This window comes from Leopardus geoffroyi, chromosome D1 (assembly GCF_018350155.1).
Source record: "Leopardus geoffroyi isolate Oge1 chromosome D1, O.geoffroyi_Oge1_pat1.0, whole genome shotgun sequence".
Classification (NCBI taxonomy): Eukaryota; Metazoa; Chordata; class Mammalia; order Carnivora; family Felidae; genus Leopardus; species Leopardus geoffroyi.
The window spans coordinates 112,949,773-112,973,045 of record NC_059329.1 but is presented as its reverse complement, the minus strand read 5'-3'; the positions used below and the strand labels follow the sequence as shown (position 1 = coordinate 112,973,045).

General features: G+C 54.4%; 1 protein-coding gene across 16 annotated transcripts in view; it reads left to right on the top strand.

Moving 5' to 3' along the window:
• Positions 1–23,273, top strand: part of SHANK2 (SH3 and multiple ankyrin repeat domains 2) — a 490,708-nt gene that overhangs the window by 16,521 nt on the left and 450,914 nt on the right. For all 16 annotated transcript variants that reach the window (XM_045486261.1, XM_045486258.1, XM_045486265.1 and 13 more), the window contains exon 2: positions 9,577–9,677. The gene's annotated coding sequence lies outside the window, so the exon portion shown is untranslated. The remainder of the gene's footprint in view (positions 1–9,576; positions 9,678–23,273) is intronic.

Genomic DNA, 23,273 nt, shown 5'->3' with positions numbered 1-23,273 from the left:
AGACAGAGCATGAGTGGTTGAGGGGCAGAGGGAGAGGGAGACAGAATCCGAAGCAGGCTCCAGGCTCCGAGCTGTCAGCATAGAGCCCGATGCGGGGCTCGAACCCACGGACCGCGAGATCATGCCGTGAGCCGAAATCGGAGGCCCAACCGACTGAGCCACCCAGGTGGCCCTCATTTGCTTTTCTTCTATTGACCCCATCTGTCTCTTTCTCCAGAAAATGGCCCGCCCCAGCCCCTGATTGGTTTGTCCCTCCCTCTCGTCAAGGGCGCAGCCCCCAAGCTTGTTTGGGGACTGGTTTCGGGCTCTCTCTCCTCTCCTGTTGGTCTGTCGGTCCCTAAGTCCACCCTGAGTTTGCAGTTGCTTTAAAAGCAGCTTCCATACTCGGCCGCCTTCTCTCCGTTAGAACTCAGACAGCCACGGTGCAAATGACTCATTTTGTGGTCGAGAGAAGGGACCAGCTGGGAGGACCGGTCAGCCCAGGGCTCGTGCGGCAGAGCGGATCTGACTCGCGTGTGCCCGGCCCGGTGCTCGGTCCATCCAGGGTGATGCCCAGGTGCGGAGCGTTGCCTTCTCTTCGGCGTCTGGACACATGCGTCCCCTGATGTGATGGCCTCCTGCATCGAATTTCTGTGGTCCTTTGTGCTTGCTGATTTGGCCAAAGTGAGCGGAATGACCAAGTCCAGGGTCCTTGGGAGAGGACTTTGCCGGATGGAAGTTCCAGCGAGGAGGGGCTGAGTACCCGAGAAGGAACCCCCGTGCCGGGTTGGTGGTTCGGGGACCCCCATGCGGGTTGTGGGGGTGACCCCCTGTGGGTTTGTGGTTCGGGGACCCCCATGCGGGTTGTGGGGGTGACCCCCTGTGGGTTTGTGGTTCGGGGACCCCCATGCGGGTTGTGGGGGTGACCCCCTGTGGGTTTGTGGTTCGGGGACCCCCGTGCGTGTTGTGGGGGTGACCCCCTGCAGGTTTGTGGTTCAGAGACCCCCATTCTGGGTTGGTGGTTCGGGGACCCCGTGCGTGTTGTGGGGGTGACCCCATGTGGGTTTGTGGTTCAGGGTCCCCCGTGCGGGTTTGTGGTTCAGAGACCCCCATTCTGGGTTGGTGGTTCGGGGACCCCCGTGTGTGTTGTGGGGGTGACCCCATGTGGGTTTGTGGTTCAGGGACCCCCGTGCGGGTTTGTGGTTCAGAGACCCCCCTGTGTGTGTTGTGGGGGTGACCCCATGTGGGTTTGTGGTTCAGGGAGCCCTGTGCATGTTGTGGTTCGGGGACCCCTGTGTGGGTTTGTGGTTCAGAGACCCCCGTGTGGGTTTGTGGTTCAGGGACCCCTGTGCGGGTTGGTGGTTCAGGGACCTCGTGCGGGTTGTGGTTCGGGGACCCCCGTGCGTGTTGTGGGGGTGACCCCATGTGGGTTTGTGGTTCAGGGACCCCCGTGCGGGTTTGTGGTTCAGAGACCCCCGTGTGGGTTTGTGGTTCGGGGACCCCGTGCGGGTTGGTGGTAGCCGTCTGTTATCCCTCCCCGCCACTCCGTTATTGTTGCCCGTGGATCGCGAGGATCACACGCACACCACCAGCCTGCCAGGTTGGGTTTCGCGCTCTGACTGGTCCCCATGCAGGTGTAATTAATATTTTAACTTTGCACCTGAATAATTTTACAGGGTAACCGTTACTAAGCCGGGGTGACCTGCCCTGTTGTCTGGTGACTGAGCTGGAAGCTCAGGAGAATCAGGAGCAGTTTGTGGACGTGAGGGGGGCGGTGGCAGCCATGTGTGTGGGTGACACCCGGCCCACGGCGACCTTCCTGCCCCATCCTGCTTTTCGCACAAGCCATCTCCCTTGGAGGGGGCTGCAGGGCTCCTTCAGGACGCCTTGCAATTACGATTTCAATCTCCCTAGAAATGATGAGCACTTCTAAAAATAGACGCAGACAGCAGAAGGCTAACGTTTTTAAATAGTTCAATAATTTACTTACTCTGCGGGGCACAGCGAGGATCGCTCTGAAATGAAGGCTTTTAAAATTTCCTGCAACCCTGTCAGTGGTTTCTTTTCTCCAACGGGTTATCGGGAGGTATTTCGTGGACCGTACAATTCCCATCGAAAGTGTGCAATGCAGTGGCATGCTTTTGTTTTGTTTTGTTTTTTTTTTTTTTTTGGTATCGTCACAGGGTTGTACGGCCATCACCAAAATCTATTCTGCGACATTTTCATCCCCCTGAAAGTGAGCCGGCGTCCCCCCTCCTCTCCCCAGCCCTCGAAACCGCTAAGCTGCTTTCTGTCTCCATGGATTTGCCCGTTCTGAGCGCTTCCTGTAACTGGAACCTTGTGACACGGGGTCATTTGTGACCGGCTGCTTTCGCTGAGCATCATGTGTTCAGGGGCCGTCCATGCTGTGGCGGGTGCTGGTGCTTCCTGCCTTATCCTGGCTGAACCGTGTTCAGCCGTGAACGCGTGCATGGACCACACCTGGTTCACCCGTTCATCCATTGCTGGGCATCGTGCTGTTTCCACTTTTCGCCCATTACAAAGGGCACCGCTGTGAACACGGCTGTGCAAGTTTTTGTGTGGACATATGGTTTTTGTCAGTGTTAGGTATAGCCCGGGAGTGGAATGATGTGCCCCGGGCCACAGGGTAATGCTCTTTAACTTGCTTTTTTATTTGTTTTGTTTTCCACGTGGACTTTAAAAAATAAGAAGCCTTGGGGGCACCTGGGTGGCTCAGTTGGTTAAGCGTCCGACTTCGGCTCAGGTCACGATCTCACAGTTTGTGGGTTTGCGCCCCACATCGGGCTCGGTGCTGACAACTCACAGCACGGAGCCTGCTTCGGTTTCTGTGTCTGCCCCTTCCCCACTTGCACCGTCTGCCTCTCTCTCTCAAAAATAAGTAAACATGAAAAAAAAAAAGTAAGAAACCTTTTTGTTTTTATTTATTTTAATGTTTATTTATTTTTGAGAGAGAGACACACAGAATGCAAGTGGGGGAGGGGCAGAGAGAGAGAGAGACAGACAGACAGAGACACAGAATGCAAGTGGGGGAGGGGCAGAGAGAGAGAGAGACAGACAGACAGAAAGAATGTGAGACAGGCTCCAGGCTCTGAGCTGTCAGCACAGAGCCCGACGCGGGGCTCGAACTCACCAACTGCGAGATTGTGACCTGAGCCAAAGTCGGACGCTCAACCGACTGAGCCCCCCAGGCGCCCCTAATAAACCTTCTTAGTTTTAACTAATTGGAATTGGAAGACATAACGCAGAGATCGTCGATCCCCTCTAACCCCCTATAGTCTTCACTCAGCTCACCCCAATAGCAAAATCCTGCAAAACTGCACTGCCTTCTTACAACCAGGACATGGGCAGCGGGGCGGCCAGATAGAAGTATGTCCGTTAGCTCGAGCATCCCCCGTGCAGCCCTTTGTAGCCACAGAGCCCTCGCCGCCCCAGCTTCCTCACCCGCGCAACCTCTGCTCTGTTCTCCATCTCTGCCATTTTGTTGTTTTGACACGTGTGCAAAGTGCACTCACACAGCTCACACCTCTCCAGATGGGCTTTCCTCTCTCAGCACAACCGTAGAGGCGGTTGTGTGTGTCCACGTGTCTCCTCTTGCTGAGTAGCATCCGTGGAATGTTCGCACCAGCATGGTTGACCGCTCGCCCTTTGAGGGACGCCTGGGTTGTTGGCAGTGTTTGGCTGTTGTGACTAAAACTGCCGTAAATGTTAGGGTGTGGGTTTTGTGTTTCATTTCCATAGGATGAATGCCCCGAGTGCAAACTCTGGGTCACAGGGTTGTTGCACAGTTAGATTTTTAAGAAACCGCTACATTTTTCCTGAAAGGCCACACTGTGTGACATCCCTACCAGCAGCGTGCAAGCGACCCTGTTTCTTAAGCGTCACCTGCGTTTGGTGTTACTGGTTTTTATTTTAGCCATTTTGACAGGTACTCACTGCTGTGACGCGCATCCCTTCGGTGGTGCCGACGTTGAAGCGACTTTCCCTGTGGTCATCCAACGTCTAGCTCTCCTTCCTCACGAAGTGTCTCTTTATGTCTTCTGTTCGTGTTTTAAATGAACTGTTTAGCTTTTTACCATTACATTTTGGGAGGTCCTTCTAGTAAAGACTCTAGTCCTTTGTTAGCTACGCAGGTTGTGAGCGTTTCCTCCCAGTCTGTGATTTGTATTTTCATCTGCGTAATGGGTCTTTCACAGATAGAAGCTTGGCCGGTTCATCCATTTTTCTGCGTGTGGCTTGTGCTTCTGACGTCCCGTCTGAGAACTTGTTGCCTCGTCCTAGATCCTGAAGGTTTTTCTCCTATGAGAAAATGTTGTTTTTCTGAAAGCTTGATAGTTTCATGTTTTGCATTTATGTCCATGATCCATTTTGAGTTCATTTTTGTATAACTAAGGTTATGGTGATTATTTTGCTTATTCATTGCTATTTACCTTTGTCCTGAACCAGCTGGCCATGTTTGTGGGCCTGTTTCTGGGCTCTCTGTTGAGTCCTGTCGATCTGTGTGCCCATCCCTCCACCAGAACCACACCGTCTGATCACCGTCCCTGCAAAGTAAGTCTTGAAATTGGGTAGACGGACTTCTCTCACTTTATTCTTTTTCAAGCTTGTTTTGGTTATTCTAGTTCCTTTGCCTTTCCGTGTATTTTAGGATAATACTGTCTGTTTCTACAAAAACATGCTGAGAATTTGGTTGGAATTGCATTCAATCCATAGGTTGATTTGGGAAGAGTGACATCTTGACTATGTTGAGTTTTCCAATCCATGAACGTGGTATGTTCTCCACTTCTGCAGATCTCCTCTGATTTCTTTCCCCAGTGTTGTGTAGATTTTAGCACACAAGTCTTGTACCTGTTTTGTTAGATTTACACCTCAGTATTTCATTAGTTTTGAGCAGTTATAGACAGTGTTGTATTTTAAATTTTGGTGTCTACAGCTAGCATATGGGAATACAATTGACTTTTATATGTTGACTTTCTTCTATCTTATGACTTTATTCAACTCACTCATTATTTCTAGGAGGTTTTTGTTTGTAGATTCCTTGGGATTTTCTCCAGTCCTGTCATCTGCAGATGGGGACAGTTTTAATTCTTTCTTCTCAATCTGTTTGCTTTTCGTTTTCTTTCTTGTCTTATTGTACTTTATAGAAAGTCTATCACTAGGTTCGATAAGAGTAATGACAGCAGACTTCCTTGCTTGGTTGCTGAGCACAGAGGGAAAGCATTTAGTCTTTTCTATTTGGAATAATGTCAGTTGGTGGGCTTTTGCAGACTGTGCTTTATCAAGTTAGGAAGTTCCCCTCCTCCTACTTTGGGGGAGAGTTTTTGTCATAGATGAATATTGGATTTTGTCAAATGTTTTTTTCTGCATTCATTCACATGATTCTATGATTTTTTCTTCTTTAGCCTGTTGATACATACTGTATTATACATAGACGGATTAAAAAAAAAATTGAACCAGCCTTAAATTCTTGCAGTAAACCCCAGTTGGTCATGGGATATAATTCTTTTCATATACTGCTGAATTCTCTTTGATAAAATTTTGTTTGAGATTTTAACATTGATACTCATGAGGGATATTAACCTATGGTTTTCTTTTTTGTACTCTCTTTATATGGTTTTGGTATCAGGGTAATAATACTTGTTCCATAAAATATATTGGGAATTATTCCTTCCTATTCTATTTTCAGCAAGAGAATGTGTAGAATTGGTATTAATTCTTCTTTAAACACTCACAGAATTCTCCAGTGAAACCATTTGGAGATATATCGTTTTTTCCGAAACTGGGAGCTTTAAAATTATGAATTCTATTTTCTTAATAGTTACAAGGGCTAGTCAGATTACTTACTTCATTTTGGATGAGTTGAGATAGGGTGTATTTCTTGAAGAATTGGTTTATTTTGGATTGTCAAATTTATGAGTGTAGAGCTATTTATATACTCCTTTATTACCTTTTTGATAATAAAGACTGCTGCAGGGACCATAATGATATCTTCCATTTTATTTCTGGTACTGGTAACGAATGTCTCTGTTTTTTGTCAGTCTTGCTAGTTTTGTCAGTTTTATTGACTTTTACAAAGAACTAGCTCATTGTTTTATTGATTTCCTCTGCTGTTTTCCTCTTTTCAGTTTTATTTTTCCCCCACTTTTATGATTATTGTTTCCTTCTTTTGCTTGCTTTGGATTTATTTTCCTCTCCTTTTATTCACTTCTTGAGATGGGAACTTAGAATTTGAGATTATTATTTCTTTCCTAATGTATGCATTTAGTGCTTTAAATTTGTCTTATTGCTTTAGCTGTGTCTCACAGAATTTGGAATGTTTTGTTTTATTTTATTGTATTTTATTTAATTTTAATTTAATTTTTTGTTTTCATTCAATTCCATGATTAAAAACGTTTCCTTTGAAACTTCTTTGACGCATGGGTTGTTTAGAAGTGTGCTGTTTTAATTTAAAAGTGTTGGAGACTTCTGTCACCTTTCAGTTATGGATTTCTAATTTGCATCTGTTGTGGTCAGCGAACACACTCTGTATGATTTCACTTTTAAATTTGTTGCAGTTGTTTTGTGGCCCTAGATATGATCTATCTTGGTATATATTCCAGGAGCACTTGAAAGAGTGTATATTCTGTTGTTATTGAATGGCATGTTCCATGAATATCACTCAGAATCTGTTGAGCTCTTCCACTTCCTTGCTGACTTTTCTGTCTAGTTAAATTCTATCAGTTGCTGAGATGGGAGTATCAAAGTCTCTAACTGAAATTGTCTCTTTTTCTTTTCAGTTCTATACATTTTTGCTTTATATATTTTTCTCCTCTGTTGTTTGGTGTGTATACATTTAAGGTTGCTATACTTTTTGGTGGATTGACCTTTTGTCAATTATAATGTTCCTCTCTGGTAGTTTTTTGTTCCAAGTCTACTTTATCTAATATTAATATAGCTATGTGTACCTTCCTGTGGTTAATGTTCGCATGTCTTTTTTTTTTTCATTCCAATTATGTCACTATTTAAAGAGAATTTTTGTAGACCTCATATAATTGGGTCTTTTAAAATCTTTTAAGTTCAAATAAAAAAAAAAATAAAATCTAGTCCATTTGGCCAATCTCTGCCATTTAACTGGTATATTTTGACATTTACTTTTAATGCAATTATTGCTATGTTAAGGTTTACATCTGCCATTTTGTTTTTTGTTTTATGTTCTGTTTTTCATATCTGTTATCATTTTTCTGCCTTCTTGTGGGTTATTTGAATATTTTTAGCATTTCAGTTGGATTTATCTATAATTGGTTTTGGGCTTTGCTTAGCTTTCTAAGTGATTAGGCATTATATTTTATATGTATAATTTTACCACCATCTACTGTGATATCAGTTTGAGTGAAATATATGAACCTTACTTCCTTTTATGTGTCTTCACCCTCCCCCACTTATAATAATATAAATGTCTTGAATATTTTCTCTACGTGCATTTAGAACCAAATCAGATTACATTATAATTTTTGCTTCAATTGTTAAACATAATTTAGAAAATTTGAGGGGAGAAGATAAGCCAATTTTATTTACCCCTATTTTCCCTTACTGTGTTCTTTTTTCCTTCCCAGTGTTCCAGGATTCCTTCTTTTATTGTTTCCTTTCTGTTTAAAGAGCTTTCTTCAGCCATTCTTTTAGGATAGGTCTATTGATGGAAAATTCTCTTGGTTTCCTTTCGACCAAGAATGTATTGATTTTTCTTTTTTCTTATAGGATATTTTTGCTGGATGTAGAATTCTAGATTCATAGTTCTTTTCATTCGTTACTCCAAAAATTTTGTGTGTCATCCATAGTTTCTGATGAGAAATACACTATTACTGTAGTTGTTTCCCTGCTATAAATAAAGTATCAGTTTTCTCTGCCTGCTTTCAAGATTTTTCTTCGTTATTAGTTTTCAGAAGTTTAATTATGATTCATCTTGGTGTGAATTTCCTTGGGTTTATTCTATTTGGGACCTGTTAAGCTTCTTAAATCTGTAGGTTTATGTCTCTTGCCAAATTTAGGATGTTTTCTTCTGTTATATTGTTGAGTACTTTTTTGGACCTCCCCATTCTTCTCTCTTTCTGGGTCTATGATGAGGTTAGAGGCACACTGGTCCCTGAGGCTCTGTTTAATTTTTAGTATGTTTTCTCTCTGCCGTGCAGCTTAGGTAATTTCTGTTGGTCTGTCTTCCAGTTATTTCTGTCCCCTCCATTCTGCTGTTGAGTCCATCCAGTGAGCTGCTTATTTCAATGACCGCACTTTTCAGTTCCAACATTTTGACTTGGCTCTTCTTTGTTTCTTTGGTCAGATTTTATGTTGTTGTTGTTGTTTGTTTTTTTTTTTTTTTAATGAAACTTCCAGTTTTTTTCATCTGTTTCCAGCACGTTCCTAATTGTTTATTCTTATTGGGACTACTTTAAACTCTTTGTCAGATAATTCTAACATCTTTGTCACCCCAGTGTCAGCTGCCATGGGTTGTCCTTTTCCCATTTGCGATCTTCCTGGTTCTTGGGATAATGGGTGATTTTCGGTGGAGATGAGTATGTTCTCATATTATCTGGTGAGACTCTGGATCCTCGTCAACCTCAGTTTCAGCTGGTGTTCTTTGACCCTGCTCTCTCAAGGGAGGAGAGGGTGCTGTCCCATGGCTGCCAAGTGGACATAGCAGTCTCATCAACAGTTTGGCCTCTGTTGACACTCCAGTGGGGAAGTTCTTTGTTATTGCTGGTGGGGTTGGGCGCTCCTGCTCCCTATGTGGTCCCCACCAATGCCGTGGTGGGGTGACCTCATTTCTGGTGGTGTTGGAGGAAGTCCTGTCTTTCCATTAGCTCTTTCCTGACACCAGCTCAGTGGGGTGAGGGAGGGGGTGCCTTGTTACTGCCGAGTGGGTGTGGAAACCCAGTCTCCCCATGTTGCCCACACTAAGCCATGGAGCGAGAGGAGGATTCATTACCACCTGGTGGGGAAAAAAGTCCCAGCTCTTACTTAGGCTTCTTTGACACCACCCAGTGGGGGGTTGGGGTGCCTATTACAGCGACGCAGGCTGGAAGTCTCAGCTCCCTACTCGACCTTTGCTGCGGCGGGTCCGGGTGGGTGCCATTTTTTCTCTGGTGTCTGGCTGCAGGAGAGTGGTCATTGTGTAAACACCTTGTCTCATTAGGCTGCCACTTTCCTGGTCCCTTGGCTACAGAGAACAATCATCTGTGGTGGCTTTTTGTCTGCTTCTACCGAACGTCTGGGTCTCCGACTTCTTTAGCTCCACGCCTGGGCTGGACGAGGCAAAAACCCAGCCTAGAGAACTGCCCACCGTGCCGTTCCTCGGGGTCCCTGGTCCCTTGCCAATCTTCCTCCTTCTCTCCCTTCAGGAGTCTTGTGTGTGTCTTCTGTACAACATCCTGGTTTTTAATTGCACCGTGTGGGAGAGATGGGGAAAGGCACACCTGTACCGTCTTGGCTGAGGCAGAGGTGCAGCCCCTGGTTTTTAGCTCAGAGACGCCAGGATCCGCTTGGAGATTTCACATTCTGCCCCTCGACAGCATCTGCCTGACCGTGTCCTGGTCTTCTTGTCTCTCCCAGCTCCGAAAGTCCCTCCAGTCTCCGTGCCGCGGCTCGCCGGAGCACAGACGGTTCCTGTCCTAAGAAGCTTTTCTGCAGGGCCCAGTCTGCCAGCGCCTCTGGTGAGTTAGCGCATTTTCTCCTTGTCTTTTTCACCTGCAAGCTGGTCGTCACCGTCCTGCTGTGGTCTGCCTCACCCCTTTTGCACTGTGGCCAGAGGATGGTCAGTTTCTTATCGTCAGGCTCTTGGTTTTGTGTCAGGCTGGGGTGGGGGGGAGAGGGTGGCTGGAGTTGTCCTCAACTCTGGAGAAACAAAGCTGCTCCCTGGCCCCCTGCTGATGTGACCTCGAGGGGACTTACCAGGACCATCGCTCGGGGCCCCAGCTCTGCCTTTTCCTGTCTGCTTTGCGATGTCCTAGCTGCCGTGCCCGTACTGGACCCGCCAGTGTGGCTAAGTGTTGATGGAGGACAAGAGAGGTGCTCTGAGTGTCCCTGTACCATTTTTGCATGGTCACGGGGACACCCGTTTGTGCTTGGGGGCAGGGAACAGTGGAGGGAAGCCCGTGACCTCGGTTCTGCAGAGTCAAAACGTGCACTGAGCCCATTGTCTAGAGCCCAGTGCCCGTTTTACTGAGCACCTACTGTATGCCCCGTCGGCATTGTTTCACGTGCAGCATGTGGTTAAAGGGTGGGCACTCGCTGAGTGCTGCCTGAGTGTGTTTCTCACCTTGACCGACTTCACCTTTGGAGGTTGTTGTCATGCTCAGGGGAGGATGTGGCACCCAGCGTACCTCGCTCTCAGCCACAGGGGCATCGGGCGGCTTGATTCAGCTCAGGCTGAGCACGCACTGTGTCCTCTCCCCTGGCCCTGTCACTGGCGACCATCAAGGAAAGTGTGGAGGTCCAAATCCCTTTGAACAATGTTTCTCAAACTTATCTTTTGTTGTTGTTGTTGTTTTTAATATTTACTTATTTATCTGAGAGAGAGACAGAGAGCACGAGCAGGGGAGGGGCAGGGAGAGGGAGAGACAATGCCAAGCAGGCTCCACATGGTCGGCGAGGAGCCCGATGTGGGGCTCAGTCCCACAAACCTCTAGGTCATGACCTGAGCCGAAGTCAAGATGGGTCGCTTAACCGACTCAGCCACCCAGGAGCCCCTCAAACTTACCTTTTTTACTTATCTGTCCAAGAAGATGTTTTTGATATCTTTTTTCCTAATTGTCCACCCCGATGAATTGTTCGTGCTGTGAAATGCTGCGTATCTGTTCGTGTGTCTCTTCTGTATCTGCACCTTATACTTAAAAACCCGAGGATCTGTTTGGCCCCCCGAGACCCTGGTGAGAACGCGTGTCCCGGGGGTATGAATAGACCAGGCGAGGGCAGAGCGTAGGAGCCACTGTCCCGCCCTGGTCCTGGTCGCCATCGGCTTTGGGGGGCGCCTCAAGCTCCCTTCCTCCCAGCCCTGCCTGAAACCCAGTTGGACCCTCCTCTTCCCCTGTCCAGGCCCTTCCACGGCGTCCCTCCGCCTGCTCCGAGCTGCGTCCCGCCCCTCCGCCGGCGAAGATGGGCGTTCTCCTGGCAGGGGGTGGTGGGGGGCTCCGTGGGGGACCGTGCCAGCCCCAGCTGTCCTGGCTGAGTGGGCCGGGCCGGGATCCTCCTGTCTCCAGCTGCTGCCTGGTACTGTTCCCTTGTCGGGCTTTGAACCCCGGCTTGCACCCAGTTCCTGCTCCTTTCTTGTTGTTGTCTTTGGGGGCGTCTGCTTCAGGCCCGCCGGTCCGTTCATGACCCAACGTCCCTGAGCTCCAGCTCGCGCCAAGGCCCTCTGACTTCTGGGTTTCTTCACGACGGGAGGACACTGGCCGGTTGATTGGAGCTCTGGCCTGTCCCCATCCGGGGGCTGTGAGGGGGCGGCTGTGCTGCGGAAGTTTCTCTGGAGATCCTTGGTCAGGGTTGGGCCTCAAGTCTCTCCATCGGGAATGTGCATCGGCTCCCCGTTGGTGGGGAACGCTCGATCTCAGAGCAGCCACCCCTGCGATGGTGGGCATTGCCAAACAAGGGGAAGGGAGAAAGGAGGAGCCGGTCTGGGCCCCACATGAGGGCTAGGAGTGAATCTACGGTAACAGTTGGCCGCCTGTAGGATACGGGGGTGGCTGCTCCCTGGGAGACTAGCCCAGGAAGAGCTTCCCGGGGCCCCTCGGCTGGAGGAAGGATCGAGGTCCTTGGGTTGTGGATGCAGAGGGCTTTCCGTCGCCGCGACGTGGCTCTTCTGTGGGCACGCTGGGGCCCGGGCTGGTGGCAGAGTGGAGGCAGAATCCTCCGTCAGGCCGAGGTTTACCTGGGCTCCTTTTCCTCCTTCTCAGCTGCCCGTCCGGCAAGGGACCCTGCCCCTCAGCGGCCTCCTGCTGTCCTAAGGGCCTCCGTTCATCACGTACGGCCCCTCATACCCCCCACGCCCCGGCGCCTGCGTGGGGCCATGTGTCACGCGATAAACCTGCATGGACTGTGGGTGTTTCAGACTCTTTGCCGCCATCCCCTCCTGCCGCCTCTCAGAAAAAAGTGGGAAAGTACCCTTGAGTGGCGATTTAGTTAGTAGCCAGGATGTCACCTAAGTAGTGGCAGAAGGGTTCCACTTTAGAGTGACAGTTAATTTACTTTCTCACGCGAGTTCTCACGGACGACTCGGAGGTGTTAGCCTACCTGCGAGTGGGATTCGGATCTCCTCGGGTGTTCTTTGTTATTGCCTCAAATGATCCCTCCTGCTTGTGGGTATAAGCGGCCCCCCCACCCCGTGAGGGATCAGAGAGCAGAGAGGGTTTCTGGTGCCCCAGGTGGTCGTCCTAGGGAATGGGCCGCCAGATCAGTTCCTCCAGAAGGTTCTCCTCCGTCCTAGGGAATGGGCCGGTCGTTTCACTCTGACAGCAGGGCCTCACCTGAGGACCAAGAATTCTTGGGCATCTCGCAGATTCTAGCACCGGATGCACAAGAAATCTAATTCAGTAGGAATCTGTCTTTGTGGCCTCCTTCCAAAATGATTCTGCTGCAGGCTGCATCGGTAAAACTGCGCTTTAACCCCTCGGGATCCTTAAGACCAACCTCTGGGGTAAGCGAGCATCTTTACGGTTACATACGGTACTCATCCTGAGCTTCCTGGCAGCCAGGGCGAAAAGGGAACAAAGTTGAGCTGTCTGGTGTCTCACCCACGGCAGGATTTTCCTCGGCATTCCAGTCTAAGGACTGTTTTCCATGTGACGTGGTGTTTTCAGCTGGGATTTTGCAAAAACAAAAAACAATGTGGTTTTCAAATACTGTCTGGCTTTAGAGAAAGCTGAACAGCTTAGAGGTGGACCCTAGGCCAGGCCAGGTCAGGTGTGTGTTCCTATCACAGATTTTGAAGGGACTCAGGTGAGGACCTTAAGGAGCCCTGGGCAGAGGTGACTTTGGGCAAGGACAAAGCTGTCCTCAAAAGTACATGGAGGAAGAAAAGACAATCGACTGAGCACACGCTGTGTGATTCCACTTCTGTGACTCGTCCCGGCGGGCACGTCTCTGAGACAGGAGCGCCAGGGGGTCCCAGCGAGCCCTCTCGGCCTGAAGTTTTAGCGCCGTTCCCCTGAGCGGGGGTAGGGAGGCTTCTAGGCTGCAGTGTCCCCAAGGAATCGGGCGGGGGGGCGGGCAGGCTGGCCGCCCGCTCCCAGGGTCCTATGTCCGAGGACCCCGGGCCTGAGGGCAAGAGAGGGCGGCCAGCCACACGTTCCGTCTCTGTTCCCTGAGATATTTTACCTCCAGCCGTGGGCCTGCCGAGCGAGTTCTCTGGAGCAGGGAGGGCCCGGTCTAGGTGTGGAATGCAGTTCCTCCGGAAGCCCGTGCCAAGTGGGTGGCAGGAAGCCGGTGGAGTGACTTACGACCCGGTCTTCTCCGTGTGCGGCTGGATTTACTGGGCTCGCGGACACAGCCGGTCAGTGAGAAAGAGGTCAGGCGAGGCTGGATGTAAGTAAAGGTGTATTCGTGTGAACACAAGCGTGTACGTGTCTCTTTCAACTGAGAAGAGCCTCACAGCCAAACGGGGGGTGTTCTTGGCGGGGAGGGTGCCATTGGGCGTCAACCACCAATTACCAAGGGTGGGTTTACAGAACAGGCCCTGGGAGCCCCCTAGGACTGAGGTTCACCCCCGAAAGGGCCCCTGGAAGCTCACGAATCTGGCGCATTTTCCACCTCTGGGGGCCACAGACTTATTTGGGCGTCTGATGAGTCTCCTGGGAGGATGTGTGTGGGTCTGAGGCACCCGGCTCCCGTGTCCAGTGTCTGGCGGGTTGTCGCCATTCTCCTGCTCCCGCTGAGGAGTCCACGCCACGGGATCTAATCCTGGGGTGGGGGGTGCCCCTCAGCGTGTCTCCCCGAGGAGCCAAAGCCCAGGGGCTCCGCTGGGGGACCCCGAGTGAGGACCTCGCGTCCACGATTGCTGTCTGAGAGCCCAGGGGCCGCAGCCAGAGAGCTGATGCTGGACTAGAATCAGAGCTCACTCAGCTACAGGGGGCACCGCTTCGGGGCTTGATGGCTTTACGGGGAGTTCACGAATGCCAGGAACGTGTCCCAGGTCTAGGAACCGAGTCTGTGTGTGTGTGTTGGCGCGTGCACGCCCACCGCATGCTGCGGTCCTGTGAACACGCCCCCCACGGGAGGGGCGCCGTGACCCAGTGAAGGCCAAGCATGCGTGAGGCGCCGCATGACCTGAGAAGCCCGACCCACGGGCTGGGTCGCTTGGCCGGGTCCCCAAGCCGGAGCACCCTCTCCAGGTCTTTCCAAGGCAGATCAGCGTCTGAGTCGCCGTGCGCACAGCTTGGGGCACCTGTGCCCGTTCGGGTTTCCCTGGGGTGGGGAGTGAGATGTGCGTCCTGAGTGGCCTGGCCAGGTGGCTCCCGTGTCCTGCAGGGTGGCTTCTGGGTTAGAACAGCCCTTGGGAGCCTCCCACCCCGTGCTCTACGCGCTTTACCTACTCCGTGTGGAGCCGTCCCTGTGCCCTGGGCGGGCGTGGGCTTGGCCTCTGGTGTCCAGTCTGGTCCAGTCTGGTGCCCGCGTCCTCCAGATCCTGCCCAGCTCGCCCAGCCCCGGGTGACATGCAGAGACTCGGCACCTGACAGGGAGTTTTACACGAAGCTCGGGGGATTCGATTGGAAGGACAGGCTGTGTTTCGTGTTGACTTTTTCCGAGACAGTGGGGGCGAGTGTCCTTCCAGTTAGGGATGGTGCTGATGGTACATTTCACTTCCTAAGATATCTTCTTCTGGGGAAATAAAACGTTTGACATCCCAGCTGCGCCATGGAATTTCTTTTTTTTAATCTCCCTGGCCTGTGATACGCCGACGTTTGGTAGATCCTTGTCTAAATCACAAGGGGTGCATGCCTGTGCGTGTGCACCCTTGGGCTCTGGCTGTTTCACGTTATTGTGTTGTGTTTGTTGCTGTTTATTGGGCACTTATGTCCGGGGTTAATGCTGAGTGCCTTTCTGGGTGGGTGGCCTTAAGCCCATCTGACAGATAAGAAACTGAGGCTTGAGATTAAATACCCCCCTGAAGGCCACACGCAGGGAGAAATGCAGGGAGAAACAGAGTCAGCCTTTCTCATCCCTGAGAGGCCCTTTGGCCCCTGTGCTGTGCTGACTTGGCTCCCGTGTGGCCTTCTTCAGGGCCATGTTATACCCAGCTGTGATGTCTGAAGCACCTGCCCAGGACTCCACAGGGGGTGGGGGTGTGATCCCCCTGAATATCACACGCAGGGAGAAACAGAGTCAGCCTTTCTCATCCCTGAGATGCCCTTTGGCCCCTGGGCTGTGCTGACTTGGCTCCCGTGTGGGCTTCTTCAGGGCCATGTTATACCCAGCTGTGATGTCTGAAGCACCTGCCCAGGACTCCACAGGGGGTGGGGGTGTGATCCCCCCGAAGATCACACGCAGGGAGAAACAGAGTCAGCCTTTCTCATCCCTGAGAGGCCCTTTGGCCCCTGTGCTGTGCTGGCTTGTCTCCTGTGTGAGCTCCTTCAGGGCCATGTTATACCCAGCTGTGATGTCTGAAGCACCTGCCCAGGACTCCACAGGGGGTGGGGGTGTGATCCCCCCGAAGATCACACGCAGGGAGAAACAGAGTCAGCCTTTCTCATCCCTGAGAGGCCCTTTGGCCCCTGTGCTGTGCTGGCTTGTCTCCTGTGTGAGCTCCTTCAGGGCCATGTTATACCCAGCTGTGATGTCTGAAGCACCTGCCCAGGACTCCACAGGGGGCGGGGGTGGGGCGCTCGTGTGCAAGCCCAGCTGGATGTGCCCTGGAATTTGGAAGCCGCACCAGACAGGATAGGGTTTACGGGACGGGGATTCCATTTCCGTCCTTGGACTTGAGCCTCTCCCAGTCCGTCCCGATGCCCCTCTGCTCTCACCTCTGCTGGGGCTCCCTCCTCCCTGGATGGCTACTCCCGCCTTAGTGCTTCCCACCACGCAGTGACTCCTGCTTCAAGCACCAGGTCATCCAGGTGCCCCCCCACCCACGCCTTGCCCACGCCTGGACCTCACCGAGCAGTACCATGTTCACCTTCCGTGCCCCTCCTGGGTATTGGAACAGCTGCAACTCCAGGGCAGCCTTCTTCACGGTTGGACTTTAGACGTTTTGAGGGCTTTAGAAATTTTTCTGGGGAGCAGGCTTCAGACGGGCTGAAACCCAGCACATCCCTCAGGCTCTAATCTCCGGCTGTCTGTGATTTGTTACTGGAGTGGGTTGAAACTCAGGGAAGGGCAACCCAGAAGCCAGCAGAAGGGATGCTGAGGAATCCCTTACTCATTGTTCAGCTCCCGAGCCCGGAGATGAGCAGTCCCTGTGGGCCCCCTCCCGAAAGGCCGGCTCTGGGCTGGCTTCCTGGGAAATGCCACCTCGGGGACTGGTCAGAGCTGTTCAGATTTGGGGGCTGAGGACGAGCAGACCTGGACGGGGAGGAATCTGGCTCACGGGGCCGGTGGTGGGGGGTGGGTGGGGGCACTGGTCCTGGCCTCTGGGAAGGTCCTTGCTCTGTAACTTTCTGTTTGGTGGAACCCAGATTGCTCGTTTTTCCTCCCTCCCCTCCTTCCTTCCTTCCTTCTGACTGGTGATGTGTTGATCATATTGCAAGCTGTCACCCGATTGCCTAGGTAGCAAGCCGGTCTTTGGGAAGCACACGGAGAGGAGCTGCGTGGTATCGCCGTGGCTCCGTGGCTGTGGACGTGTGAGTCATGCAGCTTGACGTCTGTCAGAAGCGTGGGCAGGGATGAGAGGGTCGGCTGCGGGTTCCCACTTGCTCTGAATACTTATGCTTCTGTGTCTCTTTTCTGTTTATTCCTTCCGCCCACGTGTGCATACACGCACCTTCCGTGCAAATCATCCCTGGGTGTTTTCCGAGGGGACAGTCCAGCGAACAGGAGTGTTTAACGCTCCTGGAATAGATTCGCCGTCCCGTTTAATGAAAGGCACAGGAAATGCCGGATGTGGAGATGTAGTTCAGGCCCATCAGGCGTTTTCTCATGAGCGCACCTGTCTGCAGCGAGGCCTTTCAAAGGCGGGATCCAAGGGGCCCCCGCGTGGCTCAGCTGGTTAAGCGTCCGACTCTTGATTTCGGCTCAGCGTGTGATCTCGCGGTTCGTGGGTTCGAGCCCCCCGTCGGGCCCTGCGCTGACAGCACGGAGCCTGCTCGGGACTCTCTCTCCCTCTCTCTGCCCCTCCCCTGCTCACGCTTGCACGCACTCTCTCAAAATAGATAAATAAACGTTAAAAAAAAAAGACGGGATCGGAGCTGGGGAGGAGAACCTGTGAATGCACCACCAGCGTGTTGAGGAGGACACAGAGGACGTTGCACTGGCGGGTCCCTCCACGCCTCCCGCTTCCGTCAGAGCGAAGGCCTAGTGGGTCAGGTGTCCTGAGCTGGTCTGGGGAGTTCACTTGTTCATTCTCCCTCTTGTGTTCACGGAGCGGTCACTTATGGGGATGCCGAGAGCCCCACACGGGCCGGCCTGGGGCTCGGGGACCGAAGTCAGACGTGGGTCCCCAGGGATGGGGCTGGTGGGACCCTCGTGGTGACGGGAGCCCCTCCCCCCGCCGCAGCCCAGGGGCAGCTCTCTGGTCTCCCCTCGCTCGGATCTCTGCGACCACGTAAGATGACCCTGGATTCAGCCCCGTGGGCCCCCTGCACACCCTCCACACTCCCCGGCCACCAGCCAGCTCGCGAATAGCCCTCCCTAGTCCAGACTTCCAAGTGTGCGTAGGGGTGACCCGGTAGGTCAGGGGACGGAGCCTCGGCAGACCTGCCCCTTTTCTGCAACATTCCTCCCGGTGGAATTTAGAGAGAATCCAAACGTGTCCCACCCCCATTTCAGGAACTTGTGGGCAGCCGACTTGGGTCTCCTCATATTGAATTCCAGCAAACAGGTGGGGGAGTGAGGCCAGGCCCTCACTGGTCATCCAGTGGGACAGTGGTGCCTTGGGGACCCTGTGGCCGCGCTCTCCCTCCCGCCTCCCGCCGGACCGTGGGCTGGGTTCCGGGAGGGAGCAAAGAGGCTGGAAGACGGGGACCCTGTCAGGAGTGTGGGCTGTGGCCAGGCTGAGGCTGGGCAGGGCTGCCGTGTCCCGTGTTGGGGCCGGGTCAGCATCCTCTGACAGAGAGAGGCTGTGACTGTGGGTTCTGGACAGCCCAAAGCTGCTGAGAATGACACCCGTGGTCCAGGCCGGTCTGGAAGATGAGGCGAGAACCTGGCAGGCTGGGCCACACCAGCCAGAGGCCAGGGCCCGGGGTCCTTCCGGCCACACGGCCACGGACTCCCGGTTCCTAAAACGGGGCTCCCAAGAGCCCCGGGCGCACGGTGGCACCGTGGGGACACAGGGTCTGCCCTCTCCTGGCTTCTTCCTCTTGCCCCTCACGGGGGTTCCCTTCGCAGGAAAGGGGAGGCAGACCCAGATGCAGATGCTGGCCTCCACCACTTAAGTCTGGCTGTCTCCTGTCTACGCTCAGCTGTGTCCTCAGAGGGGCTGGGCCACGTGTCCCAGCCCCGGGTCCAGGCGTCCATTCCTCTGCCCGGCGTCCTCCGCAAGGGCCGGGCCGGTGGGGAGGTGGTGTCTCTAGGGCGTCTGCCCCCGGCCCCCTCCCTGGGACCCTGGGCTGCACGGCTCTGTGGTCAGCGTGGAAAGACAAGGGGCTGTTTGTGGTGACCGCTGGCCTCCTCGTGTGTCTTACGTGGCTTATATGGGAACCATCTCCAAAGCAGACAGTGGCCCAGGCAAGGCTGCGCTGGGGACCCGCGGGAGTCCTGCTCTCTCCTAACAGTGTGGGGGCCGCCGGCTCGGGACAGACACCCGGGGTGTCTGCGAAGTCCCCCTGTTTCTGCCGTCCCGCGGTGGCGGCATCCGCCACGGGGAGGAGAGACCACTCGTGCTGCGTCTGCTGGGGGAGAGCCCGTCACCCGAGAATTTGCCTGTGGGGACTCGGGTCCCTTCCCGCACAGCCTCGCCTTACAGCTGTCTGGGCCGCCCAGACGGGAGACGCACGGGATCCTGTTACCCGTCTGTGGGATCCCCCCGCAGGGGCCGCCGTTCCCGGGACGCATCGCCGGGCACCTGGCCCTGGTGCTCCGGCCACCGTGTCAGCAGACAGAACGCCTCTGTGCAGTTGGATTTGCGTCTTTGACGGTTACAAAAACATAAATGGACGTAGGCCTCAGTTCCCCCACCCTGCCACGCAGCCCGCTCGTGGATTACAGCCACAGACAGGACAGGTACGTTCAGGGGTCCCCGAGACCACCCCCCGGGATCACAGATTCTCTAGAAGGAGCCGCGGAGCTCGGTGGAACACAGTTGCGGTTCGTCACAGCGGAAGGACCCAGGTTAGAGTCAGCAGGGGTACAGGGCTGTCCAGGAGAGACCAGGCGCCAGCCTCCAGCCGTCCTCCCTGTGGGGTCTTGTGGACGGTGTCGAATTCTGCCGGCAGCCACGTGTGACCGCACGTGTGAACCGTCGCCGGTGAGGGAGGCTCCTCGAGCCTCGAGTCCGGGATCTTACTGGGGGTCGGTCACCTAGGCACGGCCGACCTCGGCATCCAGCCCCTCCAGAGGCTTTGGCCGACACCGGTGGGCCGGGGGTCCCCATTCCCAAGTCACACTGTTAGCGTAAACCGTGTGATGTGGCCCAAGGCCTCACGTGGCAGAAACACTAGATTAGGTAGATCATTCCCAGGACTCGGAGGGGCCACGCCTGGGGCCTTCGGAAGGGGCCGGGTTTGGGCGGCTCAGGCCTGCTGAGTTCACCCTCCCCCCCACAGCAGCCTCGAAGAGCGTGGGCGCCGTGTCTGAGCCACGCGGGACCACGTCCCGGTTCCACCACGTGTCAGCCCCTGGTTTACGTGGCTGTTACTTCTCTCGGAGCCTGTCTTTCCTTCTTGGAGACGGGTGGTTAGCAAATGCCGGGCTCCGACGACTCACGGGGGCTTGTGGTCTCGTTGTGGGGACAGTTGGCTTGGCCTGCCTGACTCTGCCCACGCCCACCCACTGCCCTGTTTCCTTCGTTCTGTGGAGTCACCGGTGTGGGAGGAAGGATCCACTGGGTGCCCACGTGGTACCGATGGGCAGTGAGAGTCCTGTCTTCCCGGACTTCCCCCAAATGCCTTCTCAAGGTTTGTCCTGAAGCGGGGACGTGCCCCCAGCACGGAGCCTGGGGAGGGTGCTGAATTTCGAGTCACTAAGGGTGAGCCCTGAGAGCTGGTCTTTCTTGGATTTAGTTTCTCATCTTGGAACATGCATACCTTCTCCTCCTTGAGGGTCTGCAACCAGCTCAGCTTCCCAGGGGCCCAGGCTCCCCTCAGGGCCTGCCTGATCCTGGGGCTGTGGGTCCAGGAGGCCCTCACCATGCGCAGGCCCCCGTCGAGACCCCGACAGAAGAATCACTCGGTGAGATGGGAGGGATCCCCCATCGGAGCCCTCGGGGTGACAAGTGCCAGCCCTGAGAATCCCAGGGAGCAAAGGTCGCAGGGTACGAGGATTCTACCCAGAGCGGGAGGACTGACTGCCTGTGGAGGAAGGGTCCAGACACATGAGCGCCCGGCAGGGTCTGCGTGGGGGCGGGGCCAGCCCCCCTTTCTGCTGTTACTTAAACACAGGGCTGGGCTCCTCGTTGGTCAGGTTCTCGCTGTGCCCAGTCTCCTTGTTGGCCTGTTCTCTGCATAGACACCACCCCTGCTGTCCCACTAGACAGAGGTCCTTGGAACAGAGAGTGGCCCAAGCCTCCCTGGTCTGTGATTTCTCCGTTGACAGCCTTCGAGCGCCAGGAGGCAGTTGGCAAGAGCTGGGGTGACTTGGATGGGGGACAGAGAGCGTTTGGGCTGGGGCCACGGAGACCATTCAGTACAAAATGTCTGATGTGGCCACTGTGTTGGCTGATTAAATAGCCAAGTGGTGAATAACCCACTGAGCCCATCCTCAGCGAGCAAGCTCGTCCCCGAGCCCTGTAGGTGGGGGACAGCAATGCCACATGGCCTGTCTAAGGCCCCGGGGGCCCCACGCCAGGCCCAACTGATTCCAAAGGCCATCCCCACCCCGTGCGGCTGTCGAGGGTCACTTAGGCCTGGGTGTTTTCACGTGTTTTCTGTATAAAAATTCACGTATTTTGCCATCCTATAGAAAATTGGGAAAACAGAAAACAGGGCCAAGGTCACCAACACTGGTGCGGGCCGTCCCGGGGACATCTGACTCCCTGGCCTTGTGGGCCGTGGCTTCCACACCCGGGTCAGCCCCGTGTTCCTTGTTTGCCCTTCTGCTCTTTCTGTCCTAACCTGAGAAGGTGGGCGTTAAATGCACTTGGCAGTGTGGCGGTCCAGGTGGGGCCAGGAGCCCCGGATGCGGAGGAGTAGAGCCCTGGGGGTCGACCTGGGCGTGCTCTGGCCCACCTGTGACTCGGGCACTTTCCCAAGGTGGCCTTCTGCCGGGTCCCCTCTGGATGGTGGCACTGGCTGATGTGGCCTCCTTGGACACCTGTGCGGGCCACCTGGCTGCAGGCTCCTGGAGGGGCTCCTGAGATGGGGACCTGGCTTCTAGCTCTGCCTCTGCCTGGCTGTGGCCTGGAATGCCCTCACCTCTCTGGCCTCTGTCTACCGATCTCTGAAATGGGACCCGTGAGCCCTGCCCATCCCCCACGCGGGGCGCTGCGACCCGGGTTCGAGCCCCCGAGGGGGCCGACCGTGCGCTTTGGGGTCCCGTCCACACTCTGAGCTGTTGTTCCCTCACCTGCCTGGAGCCCCGGGGGGCGGAGAGAGACGAGGGGCCAGGCTGGGAACCAGCATCCTCACAAGGTGAGGGGCGGGGTCCCCGGCATAGAGGCCGCAAACCCCGGCTGGTAGCAGGGGGACGATGCCTCTGCCAGGCCGCGTGCAGGACCCCTCAGGGCAGTGAGTTCGTGCCCCTGCGACCCTCGCCGCTGGGCCGCCGTCCACTCGCGCGGCACTCCGTGGTCAAGCACCTGCTGTGGGCCCAGGGCCAGGTGGGCACGCGCCTCGCCCTCACGTAGCAGCGAGGTCAGCAAGCGGATAAACCAGCGCCTGCACAGATGATCCTCGTGCTCAGCGTCCTGCTCCCTTCAGGGAAGCTCCCGGAAATGTGGCATTGGAGAGGGCACTCGGCAGCTTCCAGAAGGTTCCTCAGTGCAGGATGGCTGCAAGGAGATTCTAGTTGCAGCCCATCCCCAGATTCGTTTCTACCCCTCTGGTGATGACGCTTTCCTTCGGACCGGGGCGTGGAGGGCTTTCCCAAACCTGGAGTCTGTGCTTGGGTCGTCTGTGCTTGGTACCCACATGACAGCCACGAGCCGCTCACCACCCAGATGCCTCGGGCCGCCTCTCGTCTGTAAAACAGGGAGGGTCGCTGGGCGCCTGGGTGGCTCAGCCGGTTCAACCTCCGACCCTTGATCTTGGCTCAGGTCACGATCTCACAGCCCGTGAGTTCCAGCCCCACGTCGGGCTCTGTGCTGATGGCCCAAAGCCTGCTTGGGATTCTGTCTCCTTCTCTCTGCCCCTCGCCCGCTGGTGCTCCCTTTTTGTCTCTGAAGATAGGTAAAGAAACTTAAAAAGAAAACCGGGGAGGGTCTCTGGACTCGCGGTACAGCTGTGATCGCGGGGTGTGTGGGCTTGAAACTCGGCGGGGACGCACCCCTTCCTGGGACCGCGACTTTGTGCTTCTGATGCTTTTTTCCGGGTGGTGCCTGAGAATGCCGCGGTTTTGTGGGCATCCTGGGGCTGGTGCGGGGAAGAGTAATGCACGTGAGTCTACAGGCTGTCCGTGGAGGGATGTGGGAACCAGCTTTTAATCTTGGAAGGAACTTTCAAGGACCGTTAATTTTCCAAAGCTGTCACCATTGCTCCTTCCTGTGGGGTGGCTCGGGCAGGGATCTTTCATTCGTCCACTGACACGTCCCCAGTGCCCGTACGGGGCCCGCCCTGCCGCGTCTCGGTAAATATTTGTTAAACGAGGGGTGGTCAAAACGTTCTCCTCTGTGTCATAGTCACCGGAACAAAGATCTAAAGACAATTGAGTAGTTGAGCCCTGAGGTCCTTCTGTGGTCTGGCTGCAGGTGAAGGCAGCTGAGCACGGCGTGGGCACACGCGGTGGCCGGCGAGGGGGAGTCGCCGTCCCGGCCACGCCGACGCTGGTGGCTAAAGCGTGGCCGCCCTCCGGGA